The following is a 20717-nucleotide window of genomic DNA, read 5'->3' as shown; positions in this document are numbered from 1 at the left end:
CTGTAATCTCCTTCTGACCAGTTGTTTGATCCTCTTACCATCTGTGGGCTGAAAGCTCCAGAAGCAGTTGCAGCAGAAGCTGATGCTGATTCAATCACTCCTGAGGCCTGCTCCTGAAGTTGTACTGGCATGGCCTGTGCTGGACTGTGCTCCTCTCTCACCCAGGCCTGACAGACCTTTCCTGCTGAACTTCTGAGTTGTCTCTGGTGTCTGGGTTGAGAAATTTGGAAATCACCACAGCTCCAGTGATTCAATCTCCTGAAGCCTGCCCTGGGTTTGCTGGGGACCAGTGTGTGCTGGCTTAGCCTGTTCTGGACTATGCTCCTCTCTCACCTTGGTGCAATAGATGTTTCTTGCCAACCTTCCAGGTTGTCTTGGGCTGGAAATTTGTTTCACTCTGTCTTTTTGTGGGTTCTGCTGTTCTAGAATTTATTTAGAGTCATTTTTTACAGGTATTTGGAGGGGTTTTACAGAGAGCTCAGGTGAGTCCATGCCTTTACTTCACCATATTGGTTCTGCCCCTCCACAATGGGAAAATCTTTAAAGTAAGTCTTAAGTAGTTTACATACATTTCTACACCTGTTATAATTCCAGATTAAATAACAAACATAAGTAAAATGAGATTTCCCATCCAGACAACTCATCCAAGATAACTCATAATTTACTATTCTTCACTAACATAACTGTCTATACTGAAATCCTATTCCTTAAAACAAAAACAAAGAGGTCTTTGACTTTAACCTCACAACTTAATAGATTTACATCTTTGTTTCTCAAGCTTATTTACCCTTCTCTAATCATACTCAATCTGAAAGAATGAGATACTTCAGGAATTAAATCTTATATATGTATATATATATGTATGTATGTATATATAAGTTCAAACACTAATTTTAACTCTTGCTTAGGCCAGGAATGACTGTAAATTCTGATCAAAACAGCAAGATTTTTCCCACTTACATCTCATTACAGTAATACAGGTGCTTTAGTATTAACCATTAGCCTTAGATCTCTGATGCTGTTTCCGTTGAGCTGCTGACTCTGACTCTGTTTCTCTGAAAAGCACCATTTGAGGTTGGTCCAAGGACACAAAACTTGGAAATTCACAGTAGGTTTAAGCATAATTGTTATCAATATCAAGTTATTATTACAATAAATTAGTTTGCAAATACAAATTTAGCAGGCCTTCCCAAAAATATTTTTAATAATGCATTAATTAATTTTTATTTTTCAACATTCACTTCCATAAGCTTTTAAGTTTTAAATTTTCTTCCCCTCCTTTTCTCCCCCCCCACCCCAAGATAGTGTGCAATCTGATATATGCTCTATTTATACATTCATATTAAGCATATTTTCCCATCAGTCATGATGTAAAGAACAATTAGAACTGATGAGAGGAACCACAAGAATGAAGCCATAAAAACAACAAAAGAAAATAGAGGGAATGGTATGCTTCCATCTGCATTCAGATTCTGTAGCTTTTCACTGGATGTAGATAGCATTTTCCACCATGAATTTTTTGGAGTTGTCTTAGATCCTTGCATTACTGAGATGAGCCATGTCTATCAAAGTCAGTCATCACACAATGTGGCTGTTACTGTGTATAACCCACAAAAGATTTTTGCAAAACATTTCTTCGCAAAAGTATTTCCCTGTCTTAAAATCAGTTTAAAATTTATCTTGATGTTAAAAGGAATAATCACAAACTTTCATTTAGTAAATTAGTTGGAAACCTTGAAAATGATAGATATCTCTTATTTGACCTTAAAGCAAAAATAAATCTTTAAATTTATCAAAACTAAGTTGGTGTGAAATGTCTTTTAAATAACATCAATAAATTTCCAAAGTACTATGACAAACTAAATGCCAAATTACCACAAATTTCCTAGTTACATAAATTCTCTAGGCAAAAAGGTGTTTGTAATGGGGAAGAGATTCAGTTTTTTTCAATCCAAGAAAATATCCCATTAAATTAGCTTTATCACAATAACAAAGTCTCCCAGGCCTTTAAAAATTCCCTCAAAATCTTTTGCTCCCTTTGTATTTAAAAATATCACTAGAAATTAAGAAAATAGTTACATTCTCAAATTTCATAAAGATAGGGAACAGGATAAATATATTCTTAGATGAAACAAATATGAAAATCACACCCCTATTTTGTTCAAGGGTTCCTATTTACTTAGGAATTCTACAACACAGAAAACTCTTGCACAGATTTGATAAGAATTACAAAGGAGATTTTACAAGGTCTTTTCCTTGTATAACTACCAATTTTACTTTTACAAAAATATCTTTGGAAATACTTGATTAAAACAATAACTCCAAATAATTAACAATCTCATAATTTTCATAAGTGATAGCTAAATAATTTTAGCTGAAACTTCCTTTTAAATATAAACAAAACTTGTAATTTATGATTTCTTAAATTATAGTACTTCAGAATATCTTCTTGGAACTTGACTTGAGGAGTCAGAGGAATGCTCTGTTTACTCTGAAATCTGAGATTGAGAATTTGACTGGCCTTCCTTAGGGAGAGCAGCCTATTCTTATTGATCTGGAAACACCGCTATTGTTGACCCCAAGTCTCCTTCCAGTTTAGAGAAACTGATGAAACAAGAGAGGTGAAATTCACAGAAAAGGCAGCAGGCTTCATGTCTGAAAAGCCAGTTGACTATCAGCTAGCATTTAAAGTTGCATTACTCTTTCTTATTGTGGTGATTTTCTGCATTGAATCCCCTAGATGTTCTCTCAAAAGAAAATCAAGTTGTTTGGTGGAGAAATGCATCTACTTGATTGAGATTGTTTTGTGTGTGACTAGACTTTATAGTCATTGAAGTAATTGAAAGGTCATTTGCTTGTTTCTCCCCCAGGAAATCTTAGTAACATAGCTTCAGGAATTTCCAAATCAGTTGTAATTTACAGAGTGGATTGGCAACTGTGCAGGAAGACTAAGTGAAAATTTTGATTGGAGACTAATACATTGCTGTGTGGAAAATGTTCGTTTCATTCTCATTGGCCTTTCAGGTTGCTTCCTATGGAGACTATCTGATCTCAGAATGCCTACTGAGGTAGACTTCATGAGAACTCAACAGAAGGTCAAAGGTTAGTTTGACGTTGACTTTTCTCCTTTCCTTGTATTATTTCTATTGCTTCAACACCCTACCTTTGCTCTTGGCATATTTATTACTTAGTGAAAAAGTCTTTCAACAAATTTGTGGTTTTCTTCTACATGTTTCCAGGCATTTTTCTATTCATGTAGTAAAGACCTAAAGTCCCTTCATTAGGGCTTGCCTACCTATCTGCCCAATTCCATCCAGGCATCCACAAACACTTTCCTCTGTCACTCAAATCCTCAAAAACTCAGTTGGCATTCCAGGGTCTAGCCTGTACTTTGGAAGAGGGAAATTCTGAGAGCGGGTAATAAACGTTGTAGATTACCAGATCTGGGTCCTAGAAGGCATCCTTTCCAAATTATGGACACATTACTCATGTGCGTGTTGGTTTCATGGGGGCAAGGCCCCAGGATCTCAGTTTACTCAACTCTGCAGTTCAGAGGGGATAAGGGGTAAGGGCTAGACTAATATGTCCATATTAGTCATATGATGAAAGAAGACACAGGCCAAAAAAAAAAACTCCATAAAAAAATAAAGTGAAAAATAGCATGCTGCCTTCTGCATTCAGACTCCATCAGTTCTTTCTCTGGAAAGGAATAGCATTTTTCATCATAAGTCCCTTGGAATTGTCTTGGATCATTGAATTACTGAGAAAAACAAATTCACAGGATCATCATAAGATATTGTTGTTACTATGTACAATGGTCTCCTGGTTCTGCTCACTTCACTTTTATATCAGTTAATATAATTCTTCCTGCTTGTCATTTCTTTTTTTTAGGTGAAAAATTTTATATTTTAATTTTTCCCAATTCTGTGTAATAACATTTTTAATGCTCATGTTATTTGTTTTAAATATTTTATTTTTCCATTACATGTAAATTTTTTTAATGTCTTTTAAATTTTGAGTTCCAAATTCTCTCTCTCCCCCCTCCCTCTTCTCTAAAAGGTCAAGCAGTTTGGTGTAGATTAGATGTGCAGTAATCAAAATATTTCCATATTAGACACATTCCAAAAAAACCCCTCACAACCCTCCCCCACAAAAAATCACCCCCCAAAAATAAAGTTACTTAGTTACCCCTTTTTTGGAGTTTTCTTGGCAAACATACTGGAATGGTTTGCCATTTCCTTATCCAGCTCATTTTCCTAATCTGGAACAGTGGCAAACAGAGCTAAGTGACTTGCACAGGGTGACATAGCTGGTAAGTGTCTGAGTCCAAGAGGTGTCTGAGAAGGAAGGAAGATTATTCTTCCAGACACTAGCCCAGTGCTCTATCCACTGGCCAACTAGCTGCCCCCAGGAAGTAATTAGAGAAATGAAATCCCATTCCAAATATGAAATGCATAAAATATCTGGGGATCCATTTCCCCAAGCACACATACAACGATTGTATAGACTCAAATACACAGAGTGCTTAACAAAATTTAAAAAAATTAGTAAAAATGACAATACCACCACCATTAATTTACACTTATAATGCTATATCAATCCAATTATCAGGGCACACATTACAAAACTTGATAAAACAATAACAAAATATATTTGGAGAATACAAGTTCTAGAATATCCAAGGAAAGGATGAAGAAGGACCAAGTGGGAATAAGCACTTCTAACTATATTATTTTGGTATCACTGAAAGAATAGCCAGATCGATGGAACAGATTAGACAAGAGAGATTCAGAAGCAATAGGACTTAATACCCCTCTGTTTGGTAAAGTGGCGATCAAACACTCCCTATTTGATAAAAACTGCTAGAAAAGCCAAAAAGTATTTTTACAGAAATTAGGATTAGACCAGACCCCTATGCCAAACTTCACAATACATTCTAAATGGATATGATCATAATATACCTACTGGTAAAAACTACAAGACAGATCATATACCTCTTATAGTGATGGGTAAGAGAAATATGAACTAAACAAGATATAGAAGCAATTACAAAAGATAAAATAAAAAATCTTGATTACTTGAAACTGAAAAGCTTTGACACAGACAACATTAATGTACCTATGGATGTGGTCTTATGGGAAAAAATTCTCTATGGAGTTTCTCTGATAAAGCTTTCATATCTGAGATAAATAAATAATTCATCTATCTATAAAGTTTGTGAACATGTGCGTTTTGAGTGAAGGGAGATGAACCAGGAGAACACTATATACATAACAGCAATATTGTACAATGAACAACTGTGAATGACAGTTATTCTCAGCAATTCAATGATCCAAGAATATTTTGAAGGATTTATGATTTTTTAAAAAAGTGCTATCCATCTCCAGAGAAAGTAATGATGGAGTCTGAAAATCAAAGCATACTATTTTTCACTTTCTTTCATTTGTTTTTTTTTGGTTGAGTTTTCTTCCACAAAATCACTGATATGGAAATATGTTTTACATAATTGTACATATATAACCTATATCAGACTGCTTCCCATCTCTGTGGCTGGGGAAGAAAGAGAGGGAGGGACAGAAAGAATTTGGAATTCAAAATTTAAAAATAAAGGAATCTTTAAAATTGTTTTTACATGTAATTGGGGAAAAAATAAAATATTATTTAAAAAGAACACAAATTATTCAAAACCACATGAAACAAATGTCCCAAATCACTAACAAACCCTGAGGTTTATTCTCATATCCTGCAAATTGCAAAAATGATCCAAAATGGCAATGTTCAATGAGATTGAGGAAAGATAGGCACAATCACACATTGTTGGTGTGACCATTTTGAAAACCAATTTGGAATTATGTCAGCCAAATAACTAAAATGTCTATACCCTTTGAACTGGAGACTCCATTACTGGGATGATACCCCAAGTGAGACATTGATAAGAAAAACATCCCCTTAAAAAATATTTAGAGAAGCACTTTTGTGATAGCTTTGAGTTGAAACAAAGTAGATGTCCATTAATTAAGTGGAGAATGGATAAACAAACTGTGGTTCACGAATGTGCTTACTATGCTATAAGAAAGAATGTGTGGGATCCATACAGAGAAGCATGGAAAGATCCATATGAGTAGATTCAAAGTGAAATAAGCAGAACCAAGAAAACAATATACACAATGACTACAATAGAGTAAATGGAAAGAACAACCACAGTCTCTTTTTTGTGGAACACTCATTGCACAAACTTCACTGAACACTACCATGGAACATGTAGAGATAGAACCCTTTTTTCCTGGGTCACATCTGGATCATTTTCTGGGCCCTCATAATCCAGTCTTGTTCTGATCATCTTTTGAGTCCTAAAAGTCCATAAAATGTATGAGGTTGGTGGGCCCAAAAGTTTCTCTGTGAGCTGAGCTACTTGGACTTTTCTCTCTGAAACTAGGACTAAAAACAGCCTGACCACCAATTCTAAACCAGGATATATTCTTTTCATCTCATCTTTAGGTTTCTTCTCTGCCTTCTTTGTGTTAACCTGAAAGTTTGGTTAAAGGAGGCAAACAAGTTAGGTGATAAATGATTATATAGTTTATTCCCTTTTAGCTAGCAAATCATGTTAACATGGAAGCAAGAATGTAATTCTGACTTGGAGATTAAAGCAAAATGGGAGAGGTTTTATACAGTTTAGAATGGTCAGACTCAGGATGTCTGTGTTACAAAAAAAAGGTATAGCCTCCATATGTTTCTTAACATACAGCATAAAAAAAGGAAGTTACTTAATTGCATAGATTGTAAATACAATAAAAGAATGTCAAAGTATCAATCAAAATTATAGATCCAGGATATGTGTTTCCTCTACATAACATATGTCTATAGAATACAAAAGAAGGAAAAGTCTCATTAATGAAGAGAGTGTCTGGTCCCAGATATCCTGGTCTCAGTGATGATGAACAGGAAGAATGTTGGTGAGCTCCATCTGGTCCTGAAATTTGCTGACACAGGAAGGAGTGTTTTTAGTTCACTCAGAAAGAAAAAGATTAATTCAGGTTTTTGGCCCTTATTGGGGCTCAATTGATCTTAAATGATTATCATTTTCTCCTTTTCGTCAAAGGTAAGCCGAAGGCTTCACCTTTAGACCAAGGGAAAAAAGGAGATAGGGAACTTATTCCTCATCAAGGAATGGGAAGGGTAATTCTGATAATCCTTCCTTCGTTGATCAAGGGGGTGTATGAAACTCTGTGCCTGGAATGGGTCCCGAAGATTGAGGGAAAACATCCATGGACAGCATTATTTTGTTAACCAAGGTGGTAGAACATCTGCGGGCCAGTGTCAACCCTAGTGGGACCCCCAGTAAGATAAGAGCAAGAATAGTAAGTATTCCAGCAGCGAATAGGAGAAGAGATCTCCGTAAGCTGCTCACACCTGGGGAAAGGGAACTGAGCATATCATACCACGGGGTTGCTGCAGCTTGCTCTCTTAAATGCATTTATGCTATTCTGTATCTGTTGGGATTTGTAAACATAAAAACAGCATTCCTCATCCAGGAAGACACAAACACCCCCCTGGGCTGCAAGGAGTGCATCAAGTGCTCTCCGGTTTTGCAAGATCACTTCAGCCAGGGAGCCGAGTTCACTCTGCAGATCTCCCACCACCCTGGCTATTTGGTCATTCACGTCGGCCATCTGTCAGGACAGCTCCCTGTAAACCTCATTTACAGTCACAACCCCTCTGCTCCTGCTGCTGTAGCTGCCAGAATGCTGCCTCCCACGATGAGGGGCAGGACATGGATCGCACGTCGAAAGCAAAGGGGAGGTCTGGGTTCAGCAACAACCAGTTCTCGGAATGTTATAGGTATTGGGGTGCTGTCTGGGATGTATCAGAGGTCAGGCACGGCCCGGACAATGGTGCATAGACCTGTCCACTGGGGAGGAAGGGTTTGATGAAGGGATGTGCCACACAGGAAGAACATTCCCCAGGGACGATGGCAGAGTAAGAGAAAATACAAGGGAACCAGAGAAATGGTGGACAGTAACCCTGGTTCCCTTATGAGTAAAGAAGCCCCTACCAGGGCTGGGAAAAGTGTGGTTGTGCAAGAGCCGGGACTGAGAAAGAGGCAGACCCATAGAAGGGTTTAGGCCCGGGTTGTTGATCATTCCATTGGCCATAGGGCCATATCCCTTTTCTACCCCAAAATATCCCCGATAATGATCCCAGTAAATTAATTCATTTCCTGTTAACCAGGCCAGAGCTTCAGACAAGTCCCAGGAGAGAAGGTAGTATTGATAAGGAACCAGTCACTACTGCAGGGATTTCCGGCTGGACGTCCAGCACAGTAGGAGGAGTCAGAGTTACCTTGGGTTGTGTTAATCCCCAGGATCTGAGAGGAGGGCAGAGATACGTAGATAGAACTTGATTCCTTTCTTGAAGTTGAGAATAGCCCACCAGGGCGGATCCAAATAGTATAATTACACTGAGTCATCAAGGTTCCCTACAGCGGTTCCGGAGGAGTGATTAGATAAATAGCTGAAAGGTGCAGGAGGGGCGGCGGAGGCCCAGGATGCCCTAAAAAAGACAGGGCCCTGAGGGTTGCTAAGCGGATTCGAGTTTTTTTCAACCTTTTCCTGAAGTAGGGGGCGCTGAGGAGACGGGAGAATTCCTTGTTTGACTGAGTCTGTTCCTCCCTGAGAATCACATACGGTTTTTCAGAGCTTCCCTTTTCAGAGAATCTTAGGCCCTCAGTGGGGTCAGCCTGGGAGATCAACTCAATCGACCCCCAGTCAGAGGCAGAGATAGTCTGTACTGAAGTGCGTCCCAGAGGGTCTATGCACTACCAGCAATTGGACAGGTTAAATAGTCCGACTGCCTCCTGACCCAGCTTCCGCATGGGATGAGTGGGAAGGTGAGAGAAGGGGTTGCTCTTCCCCTGTGATTGGACATCCCCAGAGACAGGCAGCCACTGCAAGACGATTGCAAATAAGCAATAGGAACAGGCTGCGAGGGGAGTCAAAGTGGGGAGAGTGAGAGACATAATGGGAATAGAGAGATTAAGCAATCTAGGACTACTAAAATATGCATAACCAGTTTTAGGTATATAAGGGGTTCAAACAGGCAGGGAGCTTTAGTTCGTGCAGGCCTGGTCCGGATTCTTGGGAAAGCTGTCTACATCTGATGTCGTCTTTTTCAGGTCCCTTCGTAACCGGAGGGCAAGGTCTCCTTATAGGTTCAGATGTCCACTCGGGAGTGGGCATCTTCAAATGATCCCAGAGTCCATATCCAGAAGTTGGCAGCTATGGGAGTAGTCACATAGACCTGATAGAGGCTCATAGAAGATGTATGAGTTGATAATTGAGAGAAAATAGCATAACATAAGTCTTTAGTTAAGGGCACATAGAGATGGTTCAGTTTTCCCAGACGCACAGGACTAGGTTCAAACAATACAACAAAGTTTTCTCATAATTCACAAAATCACATAATTACATTAAGTTAAGTACAGATTAAATTACTTAGAGGGTTCACAATAAACTAGTTTTGAGAAGAAAGATTTACATGTAACCTAGATAACCAAGAAAACTTAAACATGAATCATACAAAGCAATACAATCATTATTACAATGTTAACTAACATTAAATTCCTTGCTCGTGTACAATAGGTTTAATTCGTAGGCAGTTCAAAAATGGAGTTCTGTTTCTCTGGTTTAGATTTAGAAGTTCCCAGATAATTTTGACTTAGTATGAATTAGTATAGTCACTTAAATTTGGTTCTTCATTTTTGATATCATCTGCGGCTTCTGTTCTTAACTACATCCTGTACTTGGTATAAGAATTGTTTAAAATGTGAAGATCCAACCATAAAATGAGGTCTCCTGCCTTTTAAAATTATACAGATACTTAATAAAGGAGAAATAATTTCACTTACTTTTACCACTATCCTATACAATTTTTGTGTAAAAATCCAAATTTGAGATCTCTTACCTAAACATGCTTAAAGCTTGGATTTCCATGATAGATACATTTTGGAAGCCAATCATATACATCTGTATATAATTCTTAGAGGAATCAGTATAATCCTGTTGCTTTTCTCAAAATTTGCTATCCTATTTAATTAGACATCTATCACATTACATCTTTGTCTTATTATTTTGTCTAAACATTTCCTCCTTAGGAGGATGATATTCCTATATTATTATTACTTGGCCATGAATGTAAGTTAAAATTGTAAGCTATTCATACTTGCATATTATGATAACTCAGAGATGTTCCAGAAGGACAATATATCATATCAGAAGGAAAGAACTTCCTTAGCTCTATTTGATTCCAGGCATGAGTCATATCTGATAGCCAATCATGTAGTCACTGGATGTTAAAAGCAGGGCTTAGGATTAATTAGGTGGGGAATTTTCCTTTTCAGAAAGGAAATAGTACAATTGGGAAATAGAGTCAGGAAGATCCTACCTAGGCTGTGTCCAAGGTCGTCCTCAAAACTCTTCCCAGACACAGACATCCACCTTTATCAGTTCTCAGCCTGCAGCACATGCCATCTCTACTATTGGCTTCATGACAACTCAGACAATTATCCTGGTAATCAAAGCTCAAAACAATAGTAAATTTCTGTCCCATAAAGTCACATATCCTAGATAATAAGAATTTAATCTCACATTGTAACAGTAAGAGACTGATCACAGAAAAATACTACTGCTCTCATAATTCCTTTAAACAATGGGAACATCTTTAGGTGAGTTTTCAGAAGTTTGTATAAATTTCTGCACATGTTCGAATTCCAGGTTGATAATAATATTAGATTTCCCATTAAGTTAACACAAAAGAGCTCATAAATTACTACTCTTCACTGCACTGGAATCCTAATCCTTAAACAAAACAAAGAGGTTACTAACTTTAACCTCAGAAGTTGATGGATTTATGTCCTTGTTCACAAGCTTGTTTATTCTTCTCTAATATACTCACTCTGAAAGAATGAGATATTTCAAGATTTGAATCTTATACATATAAGTTCAAACACTAATTTAACTCTTGCTTAGGCCATGAAGTGACTACAGCACAGATCTCTTCTGCTTTACAGCTCATTACAATAATTTAGCAGTAAGTTATCTTGCAAATGAAAATTTTGTAGGCCTCAAAAAAAATCAAACAAGGCATATCTTCTAAAAGTATTTCCCTTCTTTAAAAACAGTTTAAAATTTGTCCTGATGTTAAGAAGAATAATCACTAAACTTTTATGAAGAACATTTGTTAGAAATTTTTAAAGTGATAGATATCTTTCCTTTCCACCTTAAAGTAAAAATAAACCTTTAAATTGGAATTATTAAAACTAAGTTGATGTAAAATGTCCTTAAGTAACATAAATAACTTCCCAAAGTACTATAACAAACTAAATTCCTAGTTGTTACAGAATTCCTAGATATCACAAAGTTCCTTAGTCAAAAAGTATTTGTAATGGAGAAAAAAATTCAGTTTTTATAATGCATGAAACATACCCATTTAAATTAGCCTTATCACAATAAAAAATATTATCAAGCCTTTAAAAATTTACTCTGTATTTTTTTTCTTTCCTTTGTCTTTAAATATATCACTGGAAATTAGGAAAAACTATTACATTCTGGAATCTCACAAAGATAGTGAATGTGGTAATCCATAAATCTCCAAATTAACATATCTCAAGGATTCTCATTTACTCAGGAATTTCACAACACAGGAAACTTTTACACAGATTTGATAAGAATTTTAGGTGAAACTTCCTCTTAAAAGCAAATAAAACTTGGAAGTTTATTCTAACCATTCATTCTCCCCTTATTATTATTTTGGGAGGGGTGACAATTCTTGATCTAACATCTCTGGATTATAAGAGAAATTGCTTTTTTTCAACAGTATAGCTGATACAATTTGTTTACCAGATTACACCATATAAAAAATCTCAGAAATATAACTATACCATAAACAATTATCAGGTATTTAAAACTTGAAACGGAACCAATTAATTACCTGCTTACAACCAAATATACCTCATTAAATGTTAACAGTTTTCAAATTATCCAATTTTATCACATCCTTTTAAAAGACTAAACCATATGTACCATTTCTACCTCACAATGATCTCTCAAATTTTACAATCTAAGAAAGTTTTAGAAATACAATACAATTTAGAAACATACTAACAACACAAACAATAAACTTCAGATGACATCAGTTGCATTTCTGTATTATCACCCATAGAAATTATTGATCTTATTACTCATGTTATTTAAAAACCACTTCAAAGTTATCAGGTATGGAAAAATTACATTAAATTAGAGAGAATAATAATGTTGTCTAACACATGTCATTGTGTTAAGCACTTTGCAATCATTATGTCGTTTTGATCCCATAACAACAACCATTATTATTTTTCCTTTTACAAATCAGGAATCAGGGCAAACAGAGATAAAATAACTTGCCATAAATTGAAACTGGAACAGAGAAGTATGGGGCTTACCAAGAGTAGAAGTTGGCTTCTCACCTCATAATGCTATTGCCAGGCCTTCCAGGGGTTTGGGTGGCTGATGCCAGGGCTTTGCCAGTGGTGATAATTCTTGGTGGCAGGGCATATGGAATCTTATCATAGTTCTGACCTGTCCACTTCTCTCCTCCCCACAGCTGCATAATTTACTGAGGCTGGTGCCATTTGCAGCTGCTGGGGCAGGCTGGGCAGAATGTACTGAACCTGGACGTTAGTCCCAGGTCTTGCCTAGAAGGGTGGGCTGCAAGATGCCCAGGGGCATAGGGCTGATAGCAGACCATCACTGCTAGTCTGTGTTAGCTGCCCCTCTCCTCCTTTTGCCAGATAGGGAAGGCTGATTTAAGTTTTCCCTACAATTCTCCAGCATTCTCTTCTCTTTTTTAGTCCACTTATTGAGATGCTTATCTCTGAGGGGGGGAGTGGGAAATGCTGAGGAATCAGGATTGGAAGGAGGTGTTTTAGCAGAGGGTGAGCTCCTGGAATCACCCCCAGTCTCAGAAGTTTTCTCCAACAGTCCCAAAATGAACAACTTCCCAATTTCTTAATGATTAATCTCAAAACCTTTAGAATCTGCTAAGAAGTCTTTAGCTGTATCTAACTTTTCACCGTAGATCTAGGCTGGCTCACAAGAAAGGAGTTTTACAATTTGTTGTTTCCCTAGCTGCAGCCCTTAGAAGTCTTTGGCTGCGTTTAAAATCTTATAAGGTACAGATACAGAGACACAAACCGACAGACAAATTGACAGGACAAATACAATACAAACATAATGACATAGTGCGCACTTAATGACAGAGAGAGGAATTAGAGGCTTGTTAGAAAGCCCCCACACGAATTGGCTATTATTATTATTATTCTGAGGAAAAGGAGTTGGAGAATTTGCAAGGATCCAAGACCTGATAGTGTAACTGGATCCTGTGAGCCTTCCTCAGAGTACCCCTGAGATTGCAGATTTAAAGGGGCAAGTCCCAATAAAGTTAAGTTTGGGGATCTGAGTCCCTGTCAGGACCATAGCCTTTAAGGGAAAGTGGAGGGAGATTATTCGGAGCCTGGGAAAGAGTGCTGAAGTGGCCTTGCGAGCTTTAAGGGAAGAGGCTTCTGCCTTTCCTTCTCCCCCAGCCACCTCAGCAACCCAATGATGAAAACATTCCCACTCTTGGCTAGATGTTTTGTTGGCCTTTAAACTTGATTTGGTTTTAAGATAAAGTAACTTTGACTGGTCGAAAGAACCCCATATTGTGACCAACATGATTTCGGGTTATCTTTAGTTAATTGGTATCAGCGCTAGCAGTACTTGTGATCACCAGATTGGCAATGGCTTGACATATAAGAGGTGGCGGTCTTGTTAGCCGGATTTCTAGTTTTAGTTTCTGACTGACCCATAGCCAATTTGCCTAGATCGATCCTTACCAGAGGGGACCTGATACAGTAGCCAGAGTTTCTGAACTTTGACTGGATCCCCGACCCCAGAGCTAACTTAAAGGGAATTTTCTTTCGGACTTCAACCAAACTAGTGGGAGGTCCATGGAAGCTGGGAATAGGAGAAACTTACCCGACCCCGTCAAGGTTAGGACTCCAGGAAAAAACGGATCCTGAGGCGCCTGAGCCACTAAAGCGTTGCCGGGGTGGGCTGGAGTTTTCTCCCATTCCTTCAGTTCCAATCCAAAGTCACGGCACCATTACTGTTAACCTGAAAGTTTGGTTAAAGAAGGCAAACAAGTTAGGTGATACATGATTATATAGTTTATTCCCTTTTAGCTAGCGAATCATGTTAACATGGAAGCCAGAATGTGATTCTGACTCGGAGATTAAGCAAAATTAGAAAGGTTTTATACAGTTTAGAGTGGTCAGACTCAGGATGTCCGTGTTACAAAAAAAAGGTATAGCCTCCATATGTTTCTTAACATACAGCATAGAAAAAGGAAGTTACTTAATTGCATAGATTGTAAATACAATAAAAGAATGTCAAAGTATCAATCAAAATTATAGATCCAGGATATGTGTTTCCTCTACATAACATATGTCTATAGAATACAAAAGAAGGAAAAGTCTCATTAATGAAGAGAGTGTCTGGTCCCAGATATCCTGGTCTCAGTGATGACAAACAGGAAGAATGTTGGTGAGCTCCATCTGGTCCTGAAATTTGCTGACACGGGAAGGAGTGTTTTTAGTTCACTCAGAAAGAAAAAGATCAATTCAGGTTTTTGGCCCTTATTGGGGCTCAATTGATCTTAAATGATTATCATTTGCAAGTACAAGAGGACACACATTCCCCTCCTGGAACTCCTTGGTTTCCCTGATGCTTAGCAATATTCCTGCTGCTATTAAATCCCTTGAGAAATGACTTGTTCTTCTGCCTCTAAACTTGTCTCTTGATCTCATGCTCCATTTCTAAACATAGTCATCACACCATGAAGGATCTACTTTTGGGGGGCATTTCTACTGAGGAATCACCTTCATATTTCTCCAGAACCAACAACCTCCACATCTTCCATAGATAATCCAGATGATTGTTTTGGAAAAAACCGCAAAAGATGCAAATTTACTGATTTTCTAAGAGAGATACAAGCTTTATCTTCTCTGATTTCTTAGCCTCCAGCATCACTCCTGGCTATTCTTTGGAAACCTCCCACCCTTTACTTTCATCTCTCTTCCAGGTCTGTATTGTTTCTTAAGAACTATGGACAGCCTTCCAGGGAAGTATTTAATTCATGGGTTTTATTTCTCTCCCAGTTCTTCAACCTCCCTCAATGACTACTGTGCAGAATGCCCTTATTGTCTTTCCCACTAGCAATTTATCTCTTCACCTATTTTCTTTCTATCTTCCTCTACAACTTCATTTCTAGGCTTCTTTCAAAATATTGCCAGAACTTTTCCTTTGGAGATCAGTCCCTATTTCTGGATTTGGAGCAGCTGAAAGAAGAAACTTTCCCCAAACCCCCATACCCTAATCTGTGTTATGTTAGCTCATGAGAAAGGCCTACTGAATGCAGGATTGCACACCATAACTTCTGTCAACCTGAATTAATGAGAAGACTGCCAATATAAGAAATGATCTTTAGTCAGGGAAAGGGAGGCAAGACAGTTGGGGTACCATGCCACAGCAAGTGCTGGGCTCCTGATTTGGGGGTTGTGTCCAGGGTTCTTATAGAGTAGCAGGGTAGAAGGATAGGGGTACAATTCTTGAAAAGACCAGGCACAAATGTGAGGCATTTGGAATGTTCCACAGTTTTGCAAAGTAAGTTGTTTTGCATAATGACCAAAAATTCCTAGAGAAAGCTTGGGAATCTGGGAAGGGGAGACTTGAGAAAACACACACACACACACACACACCACACACACACACACACACACACACACACACAGACACACACACACACCCCATGGTCTTTTGCTGACATCTTGTGATCAAACTTGATATTGCACATCCCCGAAAGCCAAGTCTGGTGAGAAAAACATTCAAATCCATTTCCAGGCCACCTCTGGTAGTTCACCCAGTGTTCCTGTTTGAGATAAACTATCACTGGATTTCAGGAGAGCTGAAAGATTGGCTCTAAGACCTACAAGCCACATAGATTCTGTGAAAAATGATTTTTAATAATCATTATCTTGGAGATTCAGAGCTTCCCCTAACCCCCATCTTTCAAAGTCCTGACTTTAAATTCAGTTATTCAGAAGGACATTACTAATAATGAGATTATATTGACTCTCCTAATCCTGGTCAGCCCCCAACCCAAGATCTCAAATAATTTAGTCTAAGATAGGGAGGCCCTATTGTGTTCTGCTCAGGCTTGGGTGGAGACAAATTCTTTTTTCTAAATTGCCCAGATGAGGTGGGGTGGGGTGGGGCAGGTCTGATAGAAGAGGTATTTCCTCTGTATGGAGACGAAATGATATCACTTCCAGTTGGAAGAATTTAAAAACTACGTACCCCAACTCCAAAGGGAGCCCCGATCCAGACTGGCTCCTTTAGGGAACCCAGTGCTGGACTGCAGCTCTATATGCATGCTCTTCCCACTTGAGAGAAATAAATGTACAACAACCTAATACTATTTTGTCTTTCTTAGACCAAACTCTGAGGTTGACATTTTGGCTCCTTTGACTTGGATAATATTGGGCCTGGAGACTTCAGTCTTCCCCTGACATTCCCCTGACAATGCTGGGACTGGGTGCCCACAGGACTCTTTTCTGTTGAACTTCCAACCCTGAAGGGCAGGTGCATCTTATCCCCAAAATCACTAGTCTTATCTCTCAGACTCCCTTTATTCATTTGCAGTCCATTTTTTTCTCCAAGCTGGCTCTGGGATGGAGACCTCAAGAAGGTCTCCTCTTAAAGGTAAGTATATCCTTTATAATTTGGCTATAAATTGTATTATAATCTGAATTTGTTGCTTAAGAATTGGGCTTTAAGGGGCAGCTAGGTGGCGCAGTGGATAGAGTACAGGCCCTGAAGTCAGGAGGACCTGAGTTCAAATCCGACCTCAGACCAAACACTTGACACTTACTAGCTGTGTGACCCTGGGCAAGTCACTCAACCCCAATTGCCTAAAAAAAAAAAAAGAATTGGGCTTTAGAAGGATGTGGAAAAAAAAAATTAGAGTAACTAAAGATAACCCTGAATTTTGACTGATCTAAATTTAAATTGGTTTCTAAATCTAAATTGGTTTAAAAACAAACTAAACCTAAAAAGCCAACAAGAAAATTAGATTTGTGGCACTTTATCTAGTCATTTTGAATATGTTTGTGTCTGTGTTGGTAAAATGGTTGTGTCATGTTTGTGCTAAAAGATTTAAAATACAATCAGCCAGAAAACTTCTAAATGCTGTGGTTAGAGAGCATACTGGGAAAGAACTCCCACCTTAGTCTTTCAGTGGGAGATTAAACCTTTTTTTGGGTCCCAACACTGGTCAAGTTGGGGTTAGAAAAATAAAATTCTTTAATCAAAATTGTAAAACCTCTAAAATATCTTAGCAGATTCTGGAGGTTGATAAAAGTTTGTTAGACATATGAACTCCTCTTAAGTTCTTTTGGGTTATGGATTTAGTAGTTAAAAGACTAAGATAAAGAAAATAATAACCAATAACAGATTAGTAACTGAATTAGGGTGTCAGTATTTTAAGATTTCAGAATCTGAAGCCATCTGTAGCCTAAGAGTTAGATAATCACCTGGTTAATCATGTCCACCCATCTTTCAGGATAAATCTGTAGAAAGACCTTATTAAATCTAACACTATGTAAATATTGCCTATGGTAAAGATATTGGTTATTATGATTTGTGATTATTATGTAAAAACTTAAATATTTCCTTGTACTGTTCCATTATTTAATGCCTTGGGAAACTGACCACACCTTATCAACATTAAATCAAATTCCTTAGGTCTCTTTGCGTAGGCCAAAAGCAGCAATACAACTCAGAGTTTTAGGATCTTAGCCCAGCACATTTTTAAGCTAACATGATGTGATTTCAAACTGTTTTAAAAACTTTATATTCATTTTACCATATCTTTTAAAAAAAGGGGGGATATTTTATGAATTTATGGATAATATATTTTTCTTTTACAATACTAAGAGTATTAGGCTTTAAAAACTAAAATGTTAGCCACTAGAGATTATAAATCCAGATTTGATTTAAGTTAAAATTTGTCCTGAAGGAAATAAGAGCAGCATCCAAGAGTGTTCTCCCTATCAGGATTAAGCACAAAAAGATATTGTTATTTGGCATTAAGAAATTTGTTAACTGTATGGCCCAAAGAAAATTCTATTTACCTCAGTTTACAGTTCTGTCTGGGGATAGTGGTGGAACACATTTCCCAGGATTGTTGCAATGGTCAATGATCATAAAGTGCTTGGCACAGTCCTTGGCATAGGACAAATGCTATCAAAATGGTAACTGTTTTTATTATATCTTTAATTGATGCAATTGCTTCATACTTGGTAACTTTACATAGGTTTTTAGATGTGATCAGTATACGATGCCAATGTTTATAAGCTGAATGATTTTCTGTGTAAGGAAATTTGGAAACATATCCAACAAAATTAAGGTCACCTGATTGGTAATTAATTGGTTTTATTTCAAATTTTAAATACATGATAATTGTTTATGGTACTGTTATATTTCAAAATTTTCTCATATTGTGTAACTTGGTAAACAATTGTATCATCTATGTTGTCTAAAAAGTAATTTTTCTTACAATCTAGATGTTGTTAGATTAAGAATTGTACTGCCTAAAAAAAAACTTGATGGGTTAGGAAGCTGTTAGATCATTCTATCTGACCATGTGTTGTAATATTCTGAAGTATTGTAATTTAAGAAATCACAAACCTCCAAGTTTTATCTATACTGAAAAGGAAGTTTCAGCCAAAATTATTTGTCTATCACATGAAAATTATGAGAATGTTAACTAAGCAATTTGGAGTTATTGTTTTAATCAAGTCAATTAATTAATTCACCTGAGCTTTCCCCAAAATCCCTTCAAATACCTGTAAAAAATGACTCTGAACAAATTCTACTGCAGCAGAACCCACAAAAAGACAGAGTGAAACAAATTTCCAGCCCAAGACAACCTGGAAGTTGGCAGGAAAGGTCTGTTGTGCCAGGGTAAGAGAGGAGCACAGTCCAGCATAGGCTGTACCAGTGCAACTCCAGGAGCAGGCCTCAAGAGTGACTGAATCAACAGCAGCAGCTGCTGCAACAGCTTCTGGAGCCTTCAGCCCACAGATGGTAAGAAGATCAAACAACTGGTCAGAAGATTACAGCAGTCTCTTTGCTAGCACTAAGGGAGGACTCTGTTGCTTTGCCCATACTTGAATCCAGGTGGCAATCTTGGGTGGTAGTCTTAGGGCAAGAAGGAGCACTAGTGTAGCAGGGTTTGTGGCAGCAGTGGAGAAGGGACCCTTCTCACAGTTCTAGGGCAGAAAAGAGTGCTTCTGGTAGCTCACAGGCCAAAGCACAGGCCAGGAGAGGAGTAAACACTTCTCCTTAGATCATACTACCTTGGAAGAGCTGAAAATTACAGATCCCTAGAAGTATCTCTGAAAACAGCTGCACAAAACCCCTAAAGCTTGGGTCAGTTCTCCCTCCACGCTGGAAGCAGAGCCCTATCTTAACATAGGGTTAAAAAGTCAAGTAATAGGCTGGGAAAATGAGCAAACAATGAAAAAAAAATACCTCTTGACTGTAGAAGGTTATTATGGTGACAAGGAAAATCAAAACACACTAGGAAGAAGACATCAAAGTCAAAGCTCCAACATCCAAAGCTTCCAAGAATAATACAAATTGGTTTCAGGCCATGGAAGGCCTCAAAAAGGATTTTGAAAATCAAGTAAAAAGGGGTGGAGCCAAGATGGCGGAGTGAAAGCAGTAACTTGCTTGAGCTCTCCCCCAAATCCCTCCAAATACCTATAAAAAATGGTTCTAAACAAATTTGAAAGCAGCAGAACCCACAAAAAGACAGAGTGAAACAAATTTCCAGCCCAAGACAACCTGGATGATTGATCAGAAAGTTATATCGTGAAGGGCTGGGAGCGGAGTGCAGTGCGGCGTAGGCACACAGGCCACAGTGAACCTAGAGCAGGCCTCAAAGGACTGAATCGTGGGCAGCTGTGGTCATTTCCATACTTCTCAACCCAAGAACATCAAAGACAACTTAGAAGGTCAGTGGGAAAAGTCTGTTTCAGCAGTGCTGAGAGAGGAGCATGGGGTCTCAGTTCTGTTCCTCAAGAGCCCAACCCTGGGGGAGCAGCCGCCTCCTGAGCTTCCGGCCCACAGACTGAGGGAGAATCCAGTAGCTGATCAGAGGGATTGCAAGGATCTCTTTTCCAGTGCTGAGGCAGGAATCTCTTGTTTTGCCTATGCTTGAATCTGGGTCACAATTCTGGGTGGCGGTCCTAGGATGATGAGGAGCTTGGTGGAGCTTGTAGTGGCTGGGGAGAGAAAACCCTCCTCACAGTTCCAGGACAGAAAGGAGTGCTTGTGGTCACTAATAGACCACAGCACAGGCCAGGAAAGGAGTAAACACCTCGCCCCTTATCATACCTCCTTGGAAGAACTGAAAATTTACAGGTCCCTACAAGCATCTCAGAGAACAGCTATACAAACCCCCAAAGCTTGGGACAGTACATTCTGCACATTGGAAGCAGACGCTTATCTTATCAAAGAGTTTAAAACTCAAGTAATTGGCCAGGATCATAAGCAAGCAGCACAAAAAGATTCAGACTA

This window comes from Phascolarctos cinereus, unplaced genomic scaffold (genome assembly GCF_003287225.1).
Source record: "Phascolarctos cinereus isolate Bilbo 61053 unplaced genomic scaffold, phaCin_HiC Scaffold_5;HRSCAF=322, whole genome shotgun sequence".
Taxonomy (NCBI): Eukaryota; Metazoa; Chordata; class Mammalia; order Diprotodontia; family Phascolarctidae; genus Phascolarctos; species Phascolarctos cinereus.
The sequence above is the reverse complement of the archived record's forward strand: the minus strand, read 5'-3'. Positions refer to the sequence as shown.